Genomic DNA, 21,962 nt, shown 5'->3' with positions numbered 1-21,962 from the left:
CAAGAGAATAAAATGTGATTAATTTCATAAAAAGTTGCTATCTTTAAACTACATGTAATAATAAATAGCTCTGCAGTTCTGTGCTGGGGGTTCCAGAGCCAAGCACTGACACACAGGTTTGTTGGCATGAGCCAGTGGAGGAGCCCACTGTGGAGCTCGGAGGCATTGTGTGCCCATGAGGCAGCTGGAGGAGGTCAGAGAGAAATTTTCCTTGTTCTTGCAGCATGTTAATTGGGTGCATACCATCCATGAGGGCAGCTTGCCTGATGTGATATCTTCAACATATGTCTGATAGTGGAGATTGCTTGCAGTGGTAATAGATAATCTGCTTTAATAAGGGCCTAAAATGGGTATACCACCTCCATAGAGCAGGCTAGTTCCAAAGTAACGCAGCTCATCTGTCTACCACTGCAAACATCTCTTTTGTGTTGCTCAACTGCCAGTTGTAACAGGTGGATAATTCATCTTTTCTTGGTGTTCAAAGCAAGGTAGTAAACAGGTAAACTCCCCAGCTCAGATTTAAGAAGGGTGAAGGTCAATATTTATTTGTTTTACCTGTGAATGCATCACAGCTTTTCTGTATAGTAGACCTACCAAGTACGTGCCTGTCTGGTTTTTAGGTTTGTATTTCTAAATTACCACCAGATGCTTTAAATATGGCATAACCATGGAGTGAGAGTGATCCCATGCTGCAGGGTGTGAAGGCATTAGTCACTGTGGGCATGCTTGCAGTGGAAGACAGGATTCCTCCACCAGCCCACGTCACAGCTGATGGCCCAACATACCCAGGGTTTTGTTGTTTCTTGCCTCTATCACTAACTCCCTGCAAATCCCTTACAAAAAAGAAAAATCACCATATCATGGGGAAAGACTTCCCAATCATCCTTTTTTAGTACACCAGTTAATCAATAAAGAAATTAAGAGCATGCTATCACCCAAAATTTTAATTGAATTGTTGAAGTAGCAGTGCTGTGGGAGAGGATTTAAGATATGCAAAAGGAAAAGCTGTGGGTTTTTTAAAAAACACACTTTTAAAAAAGCATGTTTTTTAAAAAAAAAATTCTAATAGTGATTAAAAAAATCAGCTATCTATTGTTCCTATAACAAGTCCCATGTAACTCCATCATACAGCTATTTCAAGAGTGATGGAAAAAAGAACTACTGAAGCACTCAGGAGAGAAGGGAGTTGCAAGATTCAGTACCTCTGAATTGCTGTCACAAACAATCTCATGTTGAAATACTCTGTAGTACAAACGTCATAGATATATCCCCAGTCAGCTGGCTTTTCATTAGAAATGGAGACATTGAAATCTTCTCACAATTCAATTTATGGTGCAGTGGGGTAGCTTGGAGAACAATTCAGGAGAAAAGGGAAGCCTTTTATAACAGGTATTTTCCAACAAGTTACCAGAATTCAGAGCTACAAGACTGTGCTGCACAATTTTACAGGGTTACTTACTGTTTTCAAATCTGTATTCTGCTACTTTAAAAATAGCCCCCTTTTTAATGTCTTTTTTTTTTTTAATGAAGATTTCTATATATTTATTTTGTTCATTTAATGTTAAAACCAATATGCTGTAATTACAAGTAGGCATTTATTGCCGCCGCTGCCACTGATGCAAAATGACTGACATTCTGAATTGGGGGATGTGGAATGTTTAGGTGGAAGCAAGCCTGAAATGTTTCTTTCTGCAAGAAAAGGCAACCTAACCTTTTTAATAGAGAGATGCTTGACACGTCATGAAAAAGCCAAACCTTGTACTTGGGGAATTATTTCTGAACACTGACAACCAATCAGCTTAGCGTTATTAAGGAAAAACTTCCTTCTCCGTCTGTTTTGGACATGTGAAAAAAGGCATTTCAGATGTGCAGAGCTTCTGGGTGCAATTAACCAGAGGATTGGCTGCTTGTGATTTTTGAATCATTCAGGAAAGTAACACCTGCTTGGCTTCTAAAATTGTACCTTCATGATAGCACCACCTAGTAATTATTATTCTGAGTCATCAGCTAATGCTCATTACCACTTCAGAGTAGCAGTATAATTAAAAAATTGGTGCCATATTCCAGTAAGGATGAAGCTTGGAAGCTAAAGATATGTCTTTAGAGAAGTTAGTTGCACTATATAACTCTACCACGTCTGTTGAATGGTTTCTGAATGGTCATCAATTATTCCTGTGCTAAAGTCACATTTTCATTTTTCCTGGCGTGTCTTGAATATGAATAAACATTGTGAGGGAAGGAATGTCAGAGCAGCAAATTTTGTTTATCCAAAAAGGGGGCTTTTGGTTTGGCCCTGGAAGAGGCTGGGGTCAGATCTAGATGGAAATGAGCACCTGCACTTGTTGCTTTGAAGGTCAAAGGGGACCTATGGAAGCAGTTGATCCCTGTCTGACAGGTGAGAGGCTGACTGGGAAAAACAGGAAAAATCAAGTAGTCTGCAGTGGTTAATTCTGAGTTGAAAAGGCACTTTTTATTCTTTCCTCAGTTCAGATGCAGGTGTGCCCATAATGTCAGTTTGCCTTGGTTTTTCTGTGAAGAAAATTGATTCTAGAGTAGCCAGTGATCCTTTCTCAAGGATTTATTTCATTTATGAGATGTGGGAGTGCTTATAAAATCTGCCAAATTCCTAAGAACAACTTCAATCCAGTGGATTGGCATTCTCTGATCAAATCAACTCTTAGAAAAGGACTTAACATCTATAAGCTGGCACAGACAATGCTCATCACCTCTTTATCATCCTCTCTTTACGTCCTCTCAACTAAATTAAATGGATTGGCTATAGTGTCTGTCTTTAAGTCTAGTTCTTAAATAGAGCGTATTATTTCACATCTGAGCTCTTACCAATTTAATGACATTAGATTCAAGCAGTCAGTGTCAGAAACAGATACATTCTAGGAAATCCGATGTTAAATGATGTCATTACGTTTCACCATTTCAACATGGTGCTTTGATGCTGTGTGTGTTGGAGTATCATGTTTGCTCTCTCTCTCCACTTCCCTGGAGTGATTGTGCTAGCAGGTAAACAACTGTGACCCTAATGATCTTTTACATTACTGTCTTCCAAATTACATTCCAACACCATGAATTAAATTTTGGGTCTGCTTTCTGTATGATCTTGTTTGGTTACAGTAATAATGCTGATGTTCAATTGAGTTTATTATAACTCATGATCCACATCATCATATCTTTGAACTTCACTTGTGCTTTTGTTCAAGTTGCATGAAAATTGACAGAATGATGGATTAATACCAGCACTATCTTTCTTAACTAGCACTTCCACATTCCTGGAAGTGGTTTTGCTTCAGGTTTTATTTCTTATAAAGACTAGGAGATCCTTGGTATACCAAGGACTGAATGATAATCATTGGGAATTATGAGCTATTTAATCTGCTTTGTTAACTTGTGTGGCATCTGTTTTTAAATAGGACTGTTAAGTTATAAGAGCTTAGTTATAAGATGCTTAGTTTGCTGAAAGACATCATGTGCCTTCTTTAACTAAATTTGTCAGGCTGGGGACATTTTCTGAGTAGGATTATAGGTCTGATTTTCCTAGAGCTATACTGACTATTTTCCTGAGGATTCTATATCTTAATTTTGTATGTTCTTCATTTTCTATGAACATTTAGGTTCTGTTGCTCAAGATCTGTGTCTTAAATGGTCTGCAGTTTCCACAGTGAACTTATTTTCAATTCCTAAGTATTGCTAAAACACTTCTTTGTTCTCTAAAATATTCTTCTAATGTGGTATTTAACAAGTCTTCAACCTCAGTAGCTTCTTGGCTCTCACTTATAAACTCGTGAGAGCAAATTATTCGGGCTGACAGCTCAATATTTTAACTTTAAAAAATGCTGTATAATGTCTTCTGTGACTTTCTCAGAAAATGACACCTGCTGACTTCCAAAACTCAAGTGAAATACTGCTGTGGCAGGTTGAGAGGGTGCCTGAGTCTCTGTTTTGGTGTGCCTGAAAGCCTCAGGTTTTCCAGCAGAAGGCCGGTGGGTACAAAGCCGCTGCTAAGGCTGGTGTGCCTGAGCCAGATATACCCAGCAGCCCATGCTGTGCTAATGGCAGTTTTAGGGAACATTTGCATCTCCATTTTCCTGAAGGTGTCTGATGAGGATATAACGGTGACCTAGTCACAGTCAGGGTGGCATGATTTGCTTGCTATTGCTATTAGTACCTGCAATTCAACCATAGTCTGTTCTTACAGATATGGTTTGCTTCAACTTAATTTGAGGGTAATATCCTACAATATTAAGGGATATTTATGAAGCAAGTTCTTGTGGTCTGTTAACGTGACACAGGATCACCCTAGCCCCCACGTCCTTCTGTGGACATGTTCAGCTTTTTTCTGGCTTTTTTAACCTGCTTGGCAACTTAGGGCTAAGGCAAAGAAAGGAAAGAGAAAGACGCGCCCTTGCCAGAGCAGTGGGAAGAAAGATTGCAGGCTGGGAAAGGAGTTTGTGGTTTGGGGAGAGAGGAGGAAGCTGGGAGGTGGCCGTGCTCTCCCCAGCCTGGAGAAGACATAGGAGCTGCTGCATGTGCTACCTCTGCTCATTTCTCTTCTCAGGCAGAAAAACAGCACAAATTTCCTCGTATGCTCCATCAAGGTTTTGCTGCAGCACTTTATTTCACTCCCTTGTTCAGTGTCTTCAGTTTCTTAACAGAACTATAGCTGGGCCTTTCCCTAAAACAGCCAGAGGATTGAAATATGTCCCTCTCTCTCCCACTTTGACCCCCAAATCTTCCTGCATTTCAAATAGAAAGCACTCTGTGGCAGCATGCATATTTTTATCTTATAAGTAAGAGTAAGAGCTCTCTCAATTTGCAGTGTACTTCTTTAGTGAGAGAACTAGGGCAGAGTATTTATTTCTCCTCCTTGAATGCAGAACAATTTTCTCTTACACCTTCCTGCCTGAACAAGTTGCTTCTCCACTGATGACACTGCTCCTTTGAAGTAATCAGTAGTTTGCAAGGAAAAATCCTTATTGATATCATGAGGCGGAGGTACGTGTATATATATATTACAAATCCTATTATAGGAGAGAAAGTTATATAAGAAAGAAATACCATCTCAGCAATCATAGCTTCAAGAGCTGTTGGGTATTATTACTGCTGTCTTTTCTTCACAGGGAAACTTCCTGCAATGAGTTGTCCAGGCTTTTGGACAGGGATCAAATGACTAACAGTTATATTTTATTTTTAGCTTGGACTGACATAGTTACCAGGAATACTTCCATATTGAAGCACTGCAAGATGTTTTTGTAAATGACTGCTCTGCCATATCCATACCAGTGCTATAGGCAGACAGAACTAGGACACAGGTGTACCAGGTTCCAGTCATGTTCCAAACTTTATATTTCTTTGTGGTCTTAAGGTATATTGAGTATCTTAAGCTTTCCCTTCAGTGCCTTTCTACTGGTCATCCTAAGGAGAATGTCTCCTTCTTCTGTTGCTCTCAGTGCTTGCCAGAGACTACTGAAATAAGTAGATTTATTATTTTACTTTAAAATATAAACAACTTTTTAGTTTTGTTTATTTTTTTTAAAATCCATGTTGCCTCAGGTATGAGTTAACAATGTGTAGTACAAGAATGGGCACAGCTGAGGTAGAAGCATACAGAGGCATATGTGGGAATTCCTTAAGCTATGTTTGCTGCTTAAAAAGACTTGGTGTATAGCTACTCCTTCAGTCAGAGCACTAGATACTTGTTAGAGCCTTTCTTTAGAAGGACTGCAATTCTTTGCTTCTTCACCTCATAAGGCTATTTTTCTAATAAGATTGTTTTCTGAAGGGTAGAAGTGAGAATTTCAGAACTAAATGGTAGCCATCAGTCACTGTACATGGAAGAGTTACCCGGCATCTAAAAGAGAAATCCAGCCTGCTGCATCTCTGTCCTTGAGAAGATAGAGTCCAGTGAGTTTCTGTCCTGTTATCACGGTGGTACAATTTGTAAAAAATGTTTTCTACTGCTTCCTTCTTGTGGGAAAGGGAGTCTTGGTTTTTAGCCCAAGTTGGATCTATTTCATTATCCCAATTACTGCCTATGAAAAATAGCTTGTTTCTCCCATTCTCCTCACTATTCCATATTGGATCATTTGAGAGTTCAGCAGCTTCTCACCTTTGCCCTGGTGGTCTCGGAATTAAAAACTCAGCTGTTCTGGATGCCCTGATGCTTTTCAGACTATACTTTGTTCATGGGCAACAGGAGTCCTGCAACAAGTGGCTCTGAAGCCATAGAGATGTTGAGCCGGTCCTTTGGGACCAGTGGTACAGGAATTGGTTAGCAGAGGATTCTGCTTTTGGAAGACATATGGAAAGAATCAGAGAAGTGGAGTTTTGCTCCTGAGATGGGGGAAATGTTGATCAAAGCTGAGAGGCTGTAAGAGATGTTAAAGAAACAAATCATATTTTTGCTGAATACAGACAAGGCTTCTGGAGTCTAGATTAGCCAGATACCCTGAGACTTGAGGTGTTTTCAGCATGTCCTCTCTAAGATACCTCAAAGGGACTTGATCATCAGAAAAAGATGCGCATGCAGTCTCTGAAGATGCTGCCCTCTGTTCTCAAGATCAAAAGTTTATTTAATCTCTCTGAAAAACATCCAGTACCCACTTTGCATTTCAACCTGTGCATGTACCAGGTAAAAAAAAGAGCTGGCACTACCAGTAGTTGGAAACTGGTCCCTGGCCCTGTGTGCCAGCATGTTGAAAGCAATTCTCACCACTTTTGGGGCAGCACATGCCTGTTTCTGCAGTGGTTTCTGTCCCACTAGCCAGGGATGCACCCTCTGAGATCACCAGGGTGAAAGGCATAGATGACTGAACTGCAGTGCTGAGCAGCAGAGTTGATTTGAATCCATTCTTTTTGCTTTTATACACTGCTAGCAGACTCTTTCTCTGGATCCTTTACTGTTATATGTGGATGCTTTGAAGTTTCAAAAATGTATTGTTGTAACTCTGTGCCAGTGAGGACTGCTAGTCTCACTTTGGAGAAAAAAAAATGGAAGGTTGAATGATGTGGTCCAGGCCTGGTTCCTCTGGGATCTTGTGTGTCACAGCCCCAATTCATCACCATGCCTCGACCTTGGCCCCCAAGAGGGGCCATTTGGTTTGTGGAGGGAAGAATAAAGTGTGAAAGTGGCTGAGGGAGTTAACTGGGGAACAAGAAGAGGGGGATATGGCCATGTTTGTGTCACTGTGATGCTGTGCCAGCAACTCTCTCAGCTCCCTGCTGTGACTCGTCCAGGAGAGATGCCAGTGGGTGCCCAGCCCAGTGCTGACAGGCAACTACTTATCTTTCATGCTCTCCTGATCTATCCTCATGTGAAGCGTTATCCTCTGTACCGCTAGCGCTGGGCAGCTGCTCCCTGGCACACCCAAAGTAGTGGTTTTCTTCCAGGGATATTGTGATGGCCAAAATCTGGCTTCCCCAGGGCATGCAGCTTGGGAAGGGTGTCGTGTCCATCCACTCCTTTTTTTATTCCATAGGAACAATGTGAGCTGTAGTTTTAATTTTAGACTATCTTAGAACTGGCAGCCTTTCTTACAGACTGACTGGTCCTGGGTGGTAAAAGGTTGGTTGGTGTCATGCGATTCTGGCACCTTAAATAGGGCCTTTTTGCATGATTTATCTGAAGAGCTTCTTGGAGACTGTTAAAAATTTCTGAATTTTTGAAAAGTGATGGTCTTTCAGGGTGGGAACTCATGTGGCTCATCTTTTGCAGGAAAAAGATTGGTGGTCTTCAGGGTTTGGCTCTGTAATGGGCATTGGTTCTCCTGAAGGAAATACAGAAGCAGACCACTTTTTATTTTCTCACAGAAGAAAAGTCCCCAGACCCCTTTCTGAACTTGACCGTATAAATCTCATCCTGTGATACAGTAAAGGCCCTGGACTTCCTGACTGTCAACTTGAGTTTTAATTTGTTTTCCAAAATAGCAAAAAGGGAATGTGTGTACTTTGTAGTACTTTCTTCAAGATCACCTGCTGACTACATTTACACCAGCTTCTGGAAAAACCTGACTTGATCTTACTTCTCATATGTTCAGGCCACCTTATTACTGCAGGGAGCCACCTGAGAAATGTGTTAATGGCCATATGCCAACATGCTCAGCTCTATAAAAACCGCTGAGATGAACCTGCTCCAACTGCTGAAAGCCAGAAACAACTACCCTCTTGTCTACACCAGGAAAACTACAACTTGTTAATTTGCCATCGGCCAGCAGCTGCTCTTGGGCTGGCAATGGTGGAACTGGTAAACGGAGCTTAGGCATATTTAACACTGTAATAAAACATAATTTTGAACTACAGAGCAGACTGGTAATGCTGCCTATTATCAAGGTTGTTTGACACTTCCCATTATAAGACTCTATTTTCAGCCGCTTACAAGTTTGCCAAATTTTAACAGCTTGCACAGAGATTTCTTTAACTCAGTGTCTGCCTCTTACTGAATATTCTGTCATTATTGTTTAAAAACTAAAAACAGCATTTAGCCAGAGCAACTCAGCTGTTTCCAAGAAAGAGGACTGAGAAAATACCTTGTTAGTCCTGTTAAATTTAGGTGACCTTTTCTTTTAACAGCTCAGACGCAGGATTTGGCAACAGAGGGGAGTCGCTGTCAGAGATGCTTGTGCTTTTTCTGTGAATATTGACCAAAACAGATTGATGTGCAAGTTCTCAAAACATTTCAGTTAACACCAGCTAGCAGGCCTTTAACTCACAGCAGCGAATTTGCCCATAGAGGTGATGCCTGTGGGCTGTGCAAGTCTGGTCTTCACTGAGGGGAAACTGGTTCCTACCCAGCCCCTGGAGCCTGGGTGTGTGAGCAGACACTTGGGACATGTGATGCCCCTCTTCCCTATGGCTCTTGACTGAGCCCGGGCCATACAGAGGAGGGGGATGAAAGATTTAAGTGGGGCATAATGCAATAGTGTCTGCAAGACAATTTTTGAGTCCATTTGGGAGCCTTAAGGTGTGTATAATACAGGCAGAGGTCCCTAGGAGTAATAGATGTGTATGGACCTATACTCTGCTCACAGTAGCAGTTAGCTTAATACATTCCTGGAAACTGTCATCTGTTAAGCTACAAAATGCAAGCCAAAAATCAAATGTATTAATAGTGCTTGTCAATAGCTTTTCTTTTTTTTTTTTTTTTCTGGATAAAATGGCAGAAATCAGATTATTTATCATAGAACACTATAGGCAATCAATGTTGAAATGACTTTTGCTCTTGTTCACTGTAGGGTTTTCACCAGTAATATGTGGCTCTTTAGTTATTCTTTAGTATTGTATAAAGACACTGTTGAAGCTGGGTGCTACTCATGCCTGCATGCTACTGCAGGTGCTGGTGAAATTTCAATCCCTCCCTGCAGAGATTCACTGCCTGTGTCTGAAGGGGAAAAAGAAGAGAAAGCAAGAAAATCTGTCTGATTTTAACTATGCTGCCAGTCCACTGCTTACTGTAGCTATGGCCTAGCCATCAAAATTGCCTTACTCATTCAGTTTTCTGTTGGCCTACTTACATCGAAATTGTGGGAGCATCTCCTGGCTTGTTTTGCAGCGCTCCTAAAATTGGCAGGCTCAGCATCTGGGTTGGCACATAAGCATTAATCTTTATCTACTACATATCTACACCTGCAAATGGTAGGACAGCTGAAAGCCTACACCAAAGGGCTCAGAGAATCATGAAATCAATTATACTACTTATTTTCAGGCAAACTGGATTATGGTGGGGTTCAGCTATCCAAAGACATGAACTTTCTCTTGGTGATGAGGCATGGCTGCAGGAAGACTGCACTTAAATTTAAAAATAAAATTTAATTAAAACTCATACCTTCATTATGCACTTCTCAGTGCATAATGATGTTAGGCTGAGACACTTTAAACCCAAGGCAATTTTGTTTGGGTTTTTTTTTCTGATTGCCTGTTTTATAAAACCTCTTTTAGGCTGTAGGTGGATGAGAATCCCTTAATGACCCATCAATAAAACCACTTAGCAGAGCTGAATAGCAACTGTGACAGGTGACCTTCCTTTTCTCACAAGTGCTCTATTAGTTCTCATTATCTTGCCCCTAGGTCACTTTTTGTGGCCTTTCAAGGCCGTTTCTTTTTTTCCCTCTGAAATAAACTGTGTTTCTTTCCATCTGGAGATGAGCCCATGACTTTTGTTGGGAGAGTACGTCACTCATAGGAGATGCCTACAGAAGAGTACCTTGTTTGCCATAGCAGAAGTGCTCTCACTGAAGAGGAAGCTGAGGGAGGGGAGGAAGGACAGTGGAAAGTGGTGCCCTAAGTGTGTCTGATTCAAATCACATGGGGCAGTAAAATCCTCATCTGTTGCCAAACTCTGCTCCATGTTTGAAGCTGATAGTGCCACCTGCCCCATCTCTTCTGAGCGTGTTTTGATGCACAACTGAAATAATCTGCCTCTTCTCTGGCTACCTCTGTGAAGCCCTGCCATTGCTTCAGTTTTTCTCCAAAGTCTATGAAGTCAAGAAATGACTGTTGGAGCTCTCTTTTCTGTCCAGCGAAGGTACTGTTCTGATTTCCTGGTTTGTCTCCATACAGGTGCTACTTAGTTCTTCCCAACTCTCTGATATCTGGGATTAGAAGCAATTAAATCCTTTCTCCTATGGTGTATTGGCTAAGCTTGTGACATTCAGTGGGTTTACAGCTGCCAAACAAGAGGCTTTTTTAAAAGCCTTTGCATTAATATTGTTTTTATTCCTGTGACTTGTTCTTTGTAACTTGGCTCTTTGCAACAATGCTGGTAGACAGTAGTGATGAATAAATAATCAAATCTGTTGGTAAAATGCTGCATTTTGCTCTGATTTACTTGCAGATATTTGAAGTGGATATGAAATCGGGCAGAATTGATGTGGAAGGGGAGGGAGAAAGAGACAGCTTTTTATGGAGGTATCTGTTTCTTTAAAGTATACTGAAATGTTATACTGCATTATTGTGATCAAGACAGTTTAAGACTGTCTATATTTCATGTTTTAATAGTAACTTTTTCTTATCCGGTTTTGCTTTAGACATGAAAATGCAATTTCTAAGGCTTTATCAGGTAAAACAAGAAACTTTGCATGGAAAGAACAAGAAATGAAGTTTCTGCAGACGTGTTTCCTTTTTCTAAATGCTGACAAATAACTCCTGCCAAATGCTACATAAAGGAGAAAAAGAAGCATATGGCAGTTCAACAGGAGTGAAAAGATGAGCTAATCCAGCATCCAACAAGTCTTTGGATGAGACTATAATAAAACCAACCAGCCTTTATCATGCTTGATAGCACCACTATAATTAGGAGTCTGTCACCAGCTTCATAATGAACTCTTAGCCCTATTTTCTGGGGTTTATAGTCTGGTAGTAAGAGTCACTTTGGGTTGCAACTTGGCATACTAGACCTCTCTGTGCAGAAGGCTCAAATCTAGCTTGCAGGTTTTAAATAAACTGACTGTTAGAAGTTGGAGGGTGATGCCAGCGATGAGCGAGTTGTGCTTATAATCTGTCCTGAGTGTTTAAGGAGTCAGTGTCTAGGGTGATTTATTTGCCTTTAGCATGAAAAATACAAATACGCAGTTCAGTATCCTGTTGTGCTCTTACACTGCCTTGTAGGAATCAAGAATATAAGGAATCAAGATTTTTGTTTACTTTTTTCCCTCCATTTTATGATTCCTACATCTGCCCTAGCAGAAGCTGCTGCTGCAGGGCTGGGAACTAGCATTTGCTGTACTCTGCCTTAAAAATGTTCTTGCAAGGAAACTGATTCCTTGCAAGTCAAGTTTTCAATCTTAGCAAGAAGTCTGGCAGACAAGGCAAAAATCCAGCCTGCTTCTTTCTGTCTTCTTTCCCTCCATCCTTGAGGCTTAGTCAGCTGCTGGCAGAGGGACTGGCTATGCAAAAGATGCCTCAGTTGTGTACAGAGCCATGCAGTTAATTCTGAATAAAGGGTTCTAAGCTTCAGGAAGTGTTGAATTTTTTCTGAACCCAGAATGATTGCATGTCTAATCCCAGGTACTAGAAGCTGAAAGGATCCCTCTTTAAATTTTACCTGTTGTTCTCTCTTCCTTGCAGAGCAGGAGTTTCTCAGCACCTCAGGATGTGTAATGTAGCTATTTGAGAATGTTCACAGGAGACAGGGCAGAGCTCTCACAATAGCATCTCCTCTGCACAACATGGCTCTAGTAATGAAAGGTCAAATATTTGTATGCTAAGGCTGTGGGTTCAGATTACAGCTAGATGCCTAATGAGATTTTCAGAAACATTGAAGCTCCCCTGCAGCCTTGTGTGCCAGACTGTTTAAGAGTCTGGCTTAAAAGGAATAACTAGGCAACCTCAATAACTTGAGCAAAACCTGAGTAGGTCAGTCCTGTCTCAGTATGATTCAACCTTCTGACCTGTATGTAAAAGCAAAGGTGAACTGGGGTGTATCCAGTTAACATTTAATATACAGTAAATGTTAACTTTCCCTCCCAAGCACTTCAGGAGAGTCTTTGATGTTCATTTGATGAAGGTGAATAGGGAGGGAGAAGATTGATATTCATGAGGTGCTACAGTAGTCCTAAGTCTAGCAGGGTAGGCAGCTGAGTGGTGCCTCTGAATCATTGTAAAAATAAAAAAACACCAGATTTAAAACCCACACATATGAGTGCTGGAGACCAGGGAGTGGGGTGTGTCTCATAACCCCTTTAACTCCCTGCTGTACTGCTTCTGCTTGTCAGAAAGAGACAGTCTCTGCTGCTTTTCTGACAAAGAGACCTCCCCAAAGCTCTACATTTATGAATTAGTAATTCATAAATTAGCAGCTGTAGGTTGGCAGTCTCTTCAGAGGGCTATGCCAGGTTTTGCTTTCTCAAATGAGAGGCTGACCCATAAAGGCTATGCCTGTAAACTCAAGAGTAGAGAAATCTTGTCCCTTGAAGAGACATCATGCTGTTGGAGGCCATCGTGCCTTGTCTCTAGGCGAACCCCATGGGAGCCAGGAAATGCTGCCTCTTGCAGATCCCTTGGCCCCAGGCCCTCGATCCTGCTGTACCCCATTCAAACCCTACTAGCACCCCTGCTGCTGACTTCTGACCTAGCTGGACAGGGAGGACAATAGGAAGGAGAGTGGTAACATATGTGCCTCTACACACACACATTCTTGGCTTCCTCACCTATATCTGCTGGCAGGCGTGTGGTAGGAAGCAGCTGCTCATACTACTAGTTGCATTACACTCTTCATTGGGCCCTATGCTTTCCAGCAGGAGCCACAGAGCATGGATGTGAACCAAACTGTGACAGCCTTCTGCAGAAAGAAGGAGAGACGGTGTAAAGAACAAGGGAGACAGGGCAGGCAGGGACTCTGCCAGGTTCTCGGCGTGCAGATGTGCAAGATCCTGGCCTGTGGCATGAGGGGGTAAGGGAGGACTTTTACCACTGGGGTCCCTGCTACTGGCTACTTGGGGTGGACATCACAGGAAAGCATGGAGTAAATTCTAGCATTCCTGTAACAGAGACATGTATAACCTCCAAGAGGAATACTGTGAATGAGTGAGATTCATTCATTCTTCAATAGCCATGAGCCATGTGGTGCCTAGGAACTGCTCATGCTAACAACTTTGATATGGGCACTGAAGACTGGCATCTGAAATAATAGTACATCAACATGGGGGACCTTTGTGGGTGTGGTTTTGATCAGTAGGAAAAAAACAAGCTGAGATATTCAATCAAGAATATAAAGCTGATCACAGAAGGAACCCATGGAACAACAATTTCATTGAAAAGAAGGCTTTTAAGAAATTCCATTAATTAGAATGTTTTTCATCTCTTTGCTTCATCTTAATTTTGAGAGAAATGTGGAAGCACCTTCCAGTTTTTGTTTCACAGCAGAAGCTTGCATAACCCTTCAACTGGCATTTTCAAACTACAGTATAAATTACAAAAGGAAAAGTTGCAGTTGATGTGGAAAACACGATCTGTGTCTACAAAGTCTTCTGTTTTAAAATGCTCATTTATACACTTCTCCAGAAGGTGTGACAGCTCATCTTACTAGCAGGGCTTTTTTTTTTATTTGCGTTGTTTAACATTTTTCTGAAAAAAAGCCCTAAAATAGAGGAATCTTGCACCCTTCCCTTCCCTTCCCCTAACAGAACAGTTTCATCACAACTCCTATCCTTTCCATGCATATGTAATTCACAAAAATATATAGATAAGCATATTTAATATTACCTTTCTTGGAACTTAAGAATTAATTACTTGATGCTTAGCAGCAGCTTCCTCTTCTGCAGGCGAATAAGGCATTGGCTAATTTCAGAAAAGCCTGTGAAGAAAAAAGATGAACTCTCAAACAGCAAGGATCGACTCTGGATGTTTATCTTCACTAAAACATACCAGCTGTTCCTGTCTTCAAATAAGATAATTGGGTATTTGACTTTTTTTAACATTTGCTACCAAATACTACTTATAAAAAACAGTCTTTGCTCTTTTTTTTCATGTGACCCATGGAAAAAATGCTTTGAGGAAGCTATTTTTTTCTGTTGCATTAATAGCCAAACTATCATACTTCAATTATGAAGCTATGAGGTTTCATTTTAAACACACTTCTGAAGATACTAATTTTTAAAAAATTGCCTAAAATGCACTTCTGCATAACAGTTGTGCTGTGGAGACCAAACCTTTCCTTTGTTTTTCTTAAACTTCTGAGTTCCATTTTGAAAGTTCTTGGGGTTTTGGCAGTTTCTGAGTTTGATAAAACTCTAGAGTGAAATAAGAAACAGACAAGAAGGAAGAAAGCAGCAACTTTCCTGCCTCTGAGGAAGCTGGGTGGCACACTATCGACTCTCCCAGGAGGCAGATGTTTGGGGAGGTAATGCTGTGCCATCATTCCTGGTCCATATCTGAGGGCTAAATGCTGCCTATTCACTGTGAATTTTGCCTTGCCAGTAGATACCTAAAAGTTTTATTATTCCCTCTTATTCCAAGTGCTCAGAGGGGAAAGCCATTACGTCTTCGGTTGCTATAGTCTCCTAACAGTTAAGGAGCTTTAAGTTCGCCATCCCTCTAGTTCTGCCCCTGAGGCTTCAGAAAAGAAAATCTCTGCTACTCTGGTTCCCTCTTCACTCTTTTCCAGTCCTCCTGCCTTTCCAGTCTCCTCCTCTTCCATTTCAACTGTTCTTTATGGGTCTTCTAAAGAACAGTGGTCTATATTTGGTGTGATTCTTGCCTGTTTTGTTAGCGCCATTGGTAAGCTTATCATGGAGCACTTTAATTGTCTGCACTTAGTAATTTCATTCTGCTGGTTTTCGATTGTAAGGAGCAGGAGACTGTAGCTATCTGTCTTCAAGCTCAGGAAGTGGCCACTGAGATAGATTAGTCCCCAGCTTATTTGAAAATACTGGGTTTGGCAAAACCAGAAATACCACAGTTATTTTTAGCCGAACCCTTCATTTTGGGTTGATGTTGATGATTTTGGTTTTCCATTTGCCCTGGATAAGATTATTTTTCAAACTGATTGTACATTTATAGTATCTATATCATCCATGTAGAAACTGAAACCACAGAGCAGGGAAGCAGAGGAGCCCTGCACATACTCATCATGCTGTGTGGACCAACCATTGAAATGGTGTGTGAGAAATGAGCCTAAGCACTGCAGTGCTCTCTCTCTAAACTCTCTCACTCAGTCTAAATCTTTTGAGAAATGAGCCTAAGCACTGCAGTGCTCTCTCTCCAAAACTCTCTCACTCAGTCTAAATCTTTCACAGAACTTAGTGCTTTCTGCTCTCCAAGTGTAAATGCTGGGAAGCATTTCTGAGTAAACAGAATTACTTTTCAGGAAGAGTTTTGCTTGCAATAAAGGGAGAAGGTTTTTACTTCTGCAGGAAAAAAGAGGAAGCAATGGGGCCTCAGAACTGAGCAAAAGTGGTTATATAAAAGCACTGTAGCTGTGGATCAAGTCAATACAGCATGTGTGTTTCGGATTTGTGCACACATGGTAATAAAACCAGCAGAAATCTTCATGGGATTTTACCAAGAAGAAGTTAATGCAGATGCCAAATCCATTTATCATTTCTTTGGTTATGTGCCACTGTCACTTATGACCTTCTCTGGGCTGTAAGCACTGAACACTTTCTCTCCCAGTACATACACTTGTTCTGTTTTTAATTGCTTCCTCACCACTCCACTGCTTATATGTTTTGTGATACCAGCAGTTTTTCCTCTTATAGGGGGCTAGGGGCATTGCTGTAAGAAATACAAGTATTTGGAGAGAGAACAGGATTGGCCCAGAAGCAGATCTGGGGGATTTTGGGGTAAAGTTGTTTATGACAAGATTACTAGTATACAGAACTATTCAGTTTCTATTCCTTTTTTCAATTAATAAAGTCTATTTTTTCTTTACCCTGTGCCTTCCCCACACTGTTTTCCCCCCACAGCCCTTCCAATTAGAAAGGGTAGGTTCCACAACCACCCATGTATTTGTGGTCTACCTGAGGTAGCTGGTATAAGCTTAAGTCCTTCCATAGCCTCTTCATTCTGCCCTAGGGAAGGTGTCATGCCTCAGTTGCTCTGTCTGAACACCCAAGAAATTCAGATATTTTCTGCACTTCAGTTCATTGAATTTGCAGTTGTTCCCTTCCATTTCTGCTTGAAGATATAACACATCTTGTGCTGCCAGCATTCCCTGGCTGATGGTCAGAGATATTCATCTTTGGTCATGGAGGTGAACATCTAGTTTTGCTTTTACTCTTCTCTCATCCTGCAAAGACATAAGAGTTGACATCAGGAGGTGTTGGGCAGATCACAGCTCCTCTTCTGGCAACTCCATCAGCTGGACAGAATTAGCAGGGATAGTTTGAACAGTTTAAATAATAGGTCTTCACACACCTGGCTGGTTTTGGCAGATACAGGCAAGGGAGGGAGCATCATCCAAATGGCTCTGCTGGAAGCTTTGAAGGTTGGTAATATCCACAGGAGTCTGGACAAGCACTGTGCTGAAGACAGTCACTGCTACCAGTGGTGGAACTGAAGCTGGGAGATGGTGTCTGGCTACAAGTTGTGACTAGTGCCTGTGACTTGCATCATGGCAAATCTTTTCTCCTGGTCTGTGGTTGAATGAGTTGAGTAAGAACATAGTCAAGGAAGTGTGTACTTCAAACTGAGGGTCGTGGTGTTGTGTGCATTCTTAGCTCTGGTGTGGTCATGGGATCCAAGAGGATTTGTCACAGCTGGTAGCCACAGTTTGCTCTCTGAATGTTCAGAGAACAGATTATTTTAGAGAAGATGAACACTGAGCTCACCTCAGTTTAGACCTTGGTGGGTGGAGTACAGCAAGTGTGCCTGAAAACAAACTTGGTACTATGAGAAGTTGATCCACAAAACATCCAACTGGTGCTTTCTGGAGAACCTCAAGATACAGCAAATGCAGTCATCAACAGAGAATTAAGTCAGGGTAATGTTGTAAAAGGATCTGTTGGTCTTATAGTCTAGTTAGACTAGAGCGCTCTTCCAGCATGGTACAGGCATGCATGAATATGGATTCAGAAGAGGAGGTAATTCATTGGATTGTCAATCTCTTCAGTCAGGTAACAAGTGCCAGGATGAGAGGAAATTACCTCAGATTGCACCTGAGAAGGTTTAGATTGCATCTTAAATATTCACTGAAAGTGTGATCTGTTATTGCAACAGACCGCCCAGGGAAATCACCATCCCTGGAAGTATGCAAAAGGCATGTAGATGTTGCACTTGTCTATACAGTTTAGTGGTGGACGTGGTGGTGCTGGGTTAACTGTTGCACTTAGTGAACTTAGAGGTTCTTCCCAACCTTAAAGATTCTGTGATTCATGAAGCATTGTGAACTGGAAGGCCACTATGTGGTGGTACTTGCAGAAGGAGGAATTTGACAACTTTCTGTATCCTTCATGAGCAAAACCAGAGGGAGAATTTTCAGCTTTCCTGACTTCTCCTCTTTTTGTCCTGTGTCTGTTTGTCTGTGTGCGTGAGACAAAACCGTACAGACACATATCTTCCTTTGTACTCTTTTAATCGTTTTTCACAGAACTGATCCAGCCTGAGCTTTTTTCCTCCTATTTTTTGGCAGCCTTCTCATGAGTTGAGTTGCTTCCATGCAGCACAGCTGATGATGGGCTGTGGAACAAGGACACATCAGCACTGTAAGCAGAGAGTGCTGCCAGGACCTTGCTGTGAATCTTCAGCCTCATCAGTTGATGAGGCTGAAGATTCACAGCAGCTTGTTGAGCTGTCTGTATGCCTTTGCTCTAGCATCTGTGAAGTACTACGAAAAGCACTTCCATGGCAAGAGTGGTCACTTCTAGCAGAGGTGTGGAAGGTGTAGGAGCTAATCCCTGTAGAAGAGGAGGAAGGACTGAAAATGCCTCCAGTCCACACTGTGTTCAGAGGATGCCTTCCATGGAATAAGGCTGTAAAGATCTGTTTTCTGTCCTCTCTGTGCCGTGGTGTAAGAGGTAACTGTGCTCTCCTCCAAAGCAGACTGATGGAATCTGTTTCCATTGCACAAAGATGCATTGTTCCCTTTAGTGCTGAATGAGCCAAGTTTCCCTCTGGGCCCTAGCTGTAATTTGCCTCTCTTGCTTTCAAAGGTGTCTATCTATTTTGAAAAAAAATTTTCATTTAAGTCTTCATTTTCCTTGGAGCCTGCCATCAGACTCAGCAACAGCAACAAAAAACCCCATTGAACAAGTGAAAATGCAGGCTTTTTCCTTCCTTGATTCGTGGTGGTATTTACCAAGAATGTGGTGGGACTTTGACTGACACTCTCCCATCAGGAGAAAAATGCATCCCCACTGCAATACACATATCTCCCAATTAGCTTAATGTGAAAATGAGCTCTTCAAGTATTTTCTTTCTCTCCCAAGTAAGTCCATAATTAATTCAGTTCTTGTATATTCTTCTGATCATTCTCAGATATACTTCATCTCTTGCATTATGGTCAGCCAATAAATCCCTTAATTTTGGAGAAATAATTCAGAAGGTTGAATTTTGTTATTTTCTCTGGACCTTCATTTTCTGTCAAAGTAATGTATAGTCTTTGAAGTTGAGATCAGCACAGGTTTGGCCTCTACAAAAAACTGTTTGAGATGAGACCCACTGTCATCCTGTGGCTTGCTTTTGGATGGAGTTTTAGGTAATGGAACTCATGTCGTTCAGTTTGATGTGCATTTAATAATATCCATGGAATTCCAGTATTTGAAATTTTTATTGAGAAAGCAGAGTGGGAAAGAGCCTTGTCTGTCCCAGCACTGTCTGTCTGATCATGCAATCTCTTGTTGCCTTCTGACACCATCAAAATTTCTAATGAAAACCTGGACATCACTATAGTGAAATAAAATCTCCTGATAATGTGCTGACTTCTCTTAGGAACTGCTTAAAAGCAAGAGGTAGCAGGTCTGCAGAGAGTGCAGGGGATGGTTTCTGGCAGTATGGCACAGCTGTTGCAGGTGCATTTCCTGAACAGCCAATTTACAAGGCTCCCATTGCAGGGTCTGCACTGTTCCCACCAGGTAACTGCTGACACTGCACATGGTTGTGTGTTTTGGATCTGTTTCATGCCTTGTTCTCCAGAGGCAACTCAGTCTAGTTTGTGAAGATACCTCAAAAGAGAGGTAGTTGCTGTCCAACGAACATGTGGTATTTGGCTTAACATATGAAAACATTAGCTGGGGTTTTCTTTTGCCTCTTGGCAGAAAGGTGTTCTTTTAAAGAAATGCCAATAATAATAATAAATATTTCAAATGAGGTCTGAGTTTCTTGAATACAAGTGGGAAATTATGTAGATTACCAACCCTGAGAACCCTCTGATACTCAGTGTCATGATTAGAGGGTATGCAAGTCTATTTGAGGACTTGGCTAATTTAAACTACTTGAGTTCCACAGGTAAATTACTTCAGGTGATGCTTAACAGCTGTGTTTTCTAACGAGGGCTCAATATGTTACATAAGATGTAGTTTGTTTGCTGTTTGTGACCTGCTCTCATTTTAAAGTAATGCTTGTGCTCATGACTGTTTTCAAGGCTTTGAAGAGGGGATAGTTTTGCTAATTGTATTCCGTACTGAAGTTACATAACTAAATATTGAATAGATGTTTTCCTTTTGCTATGTGACATAGCCTGATTTGTTGAAATAGATAATTGGAAGATAAGATGGCAGCTTTTTTAAAAAGAAAGTGCCTGGATTTTACACTCAGTTTAAGAATCTCTTCCTCTTTGCATGTACCCATACATATGATTTAAACCACATTTCTGGAACACACATGGAAGATATTTGAAGGCAAGGAGCAAGTCATGTGTATGTGAAATGTAGTGTGGATCTAACCACATATGTATATATATTTGATAATTTTTTTAGATATGCATATTACTGGATACTAATTCATCTCACTAACACATACAACAATATCCTTTAGAACCACTATGGGAGACAGTGTCATCCCTTGTGGCCCATCTAGCACTTGTCTTAAGAAATTGTCCCTGCCACCTTCCAGAAATCTGTTTTGGGCTGCCTTTCCCTCTTCGAGTTCAGAGAGGTTGAAGTTTCCCTTGACAACTAGGATCTGTGGTCTTGAGACTTCCTAGAGTTGTTTACAGAAGACTTCATAACTTCTCTGTGTGGTCTGCAATAACCTCCCCTCACAGTGCCACCCTTATTGGTTTCTCTTTTAATGCCAACCCACAAGCATTCACCCAGGCTATTGTCCATCCCATAAATGAACTCCACGCATTTGAGTGTTCCTTTCATGTAAAGGGCAACAATTCTTCATTGTTCTGTTTTCTTAGGTGGCTCTCTTTCATAGTTTCTATTGCTCAAGAGAGTTCCATGGTCATAAAAGCCACATCTCTCCTGAGATACCAGTCATGCAGCCAGACGTGTATTAGCAGGAATTATGCACTCCTACTTGGGCTTTTCCCTTTTGCATTTAGAATCAAGGAGAGCATTGCCCGGACTCCAGCCTTTACCCATAGAGCTCCATAGTGATTCTTCATGTATTCCAGGTCTCTGCCTACAGGGATGAGCAACAAGGGGTGATAGCTGTAGTTATAGGAGCTTCTGTTTTTCATCACCCCAAATTTGGCACCCCACAAATAAACCATCTCCCATGACATCATCTTGCATCAGTAGATGGATGCCTTTGAGCCCTACAGAAGGGAATCTCCAGCCACTGTTATCCAGCCCCTCTTTATGGTGTCCATACTTCATTAAGGCCTTGTGGGCCTTGAAACCCCACTTCACAGAGTTTGTTCCTCATCCCAGGCTATTATGTCACAGAACCAGCAGAAGTCACAAGCTGCCAGCTGCTTGGAAGTCTATGTCCACCACACAACTTAGGCCCGCAACATCCCTCCTTCTTCACATTGTGTAGCTTGGGCTCTTGCTTTCGCAAGACCATGAAGACCCTGCTTATCTCCTATTCGCCCTCTACTCTCTTCCTCCCACAGCCCCTTTAGGCAGTTGCCGAGTGCCCCGTGGTGCTGCACTTCTCTGGGAGAGACCATGGAGGAGGTTAGGGCCAGCACCTCCCTCTGGGCTGTGGCTGCTGATTTGCTACGGTGCTACTTCCAGCCACTGCTGCAGATCCAGAACCTGCTAATTCAGGTGGGAAGGCTGAAGTGCATAACAGCCCTGGGTGTCTTGTAGCAGAAGGAAAGGAAATTAATTCCTGAGGATTCCCTGCAGCACAATGTTTTACCATAGTCTCATTGGGACAGGAGGATGTGGTGTAGCGCTCCGGCGAAGGATGCTGTGCTGGGCTGGAGGGATCCTGAGAGGAGAACCCTACCGGGTAGGCAAGCTTGATTTTTCATAAGTAGTGTTTAAAAAGGCTGGTCTTGACAAGAGTGAGAAAATATTTCTTGCTTTCTTGTCTCCAGGCATCCTATTAACAGGTTTGCTGCAGTCAAGATCTCAATTTCAAGAGTATAAAAAACTATAGGGTTGCTTTTTTGTTTTGTGTGT

General features: G+C 41.6%; 1 protein-coding gene across 4 annotated transcripts in view; it reads left to right on the top strand.

The window, feature by feature from the left end:
* PLXNB2 (plexin B2) overlaps positions 1-21,962 on the top strand; it is a 254,318-nt gene that overhangs the window by 33,418 nt on the left and 198,938 nt on the right. Inside the window, exon 3 of one of the 4 annotated variants that reach the window (XM_017745958.1) lies at positions 10,841-10,914. The exons of the other annotated variants lie outside the window; for them this stretch is intronic. The gene's annotated coding sequence lies outside the window, so the exon portion shown is untranslated. The remainder of the gene's footprint in view (positions 1-10,840; positions 10,915-21,962) is intronic. 4 annotated transcript variants of the gene reach the window in all.

Source organism: Corvus brachyrhynchos, unplaced genomic scaffold (assembly GCF_000691975.1).
Source record: "Corvus brachyrhynchos isolate BGI_N302 unplaced genomic scaffold, ASM69197v1 scaffold239, whole genome shotgun sequence".
Lineage (NCBI taxonomy): Eukaryota > Metazoa > Chordata > Aves > Passeriformes > Corvidae > Corvus > Corvus brachyrhynchos.
This window is presented reverse-complemented; position numbering and strand designations above follow the sequence as displayed.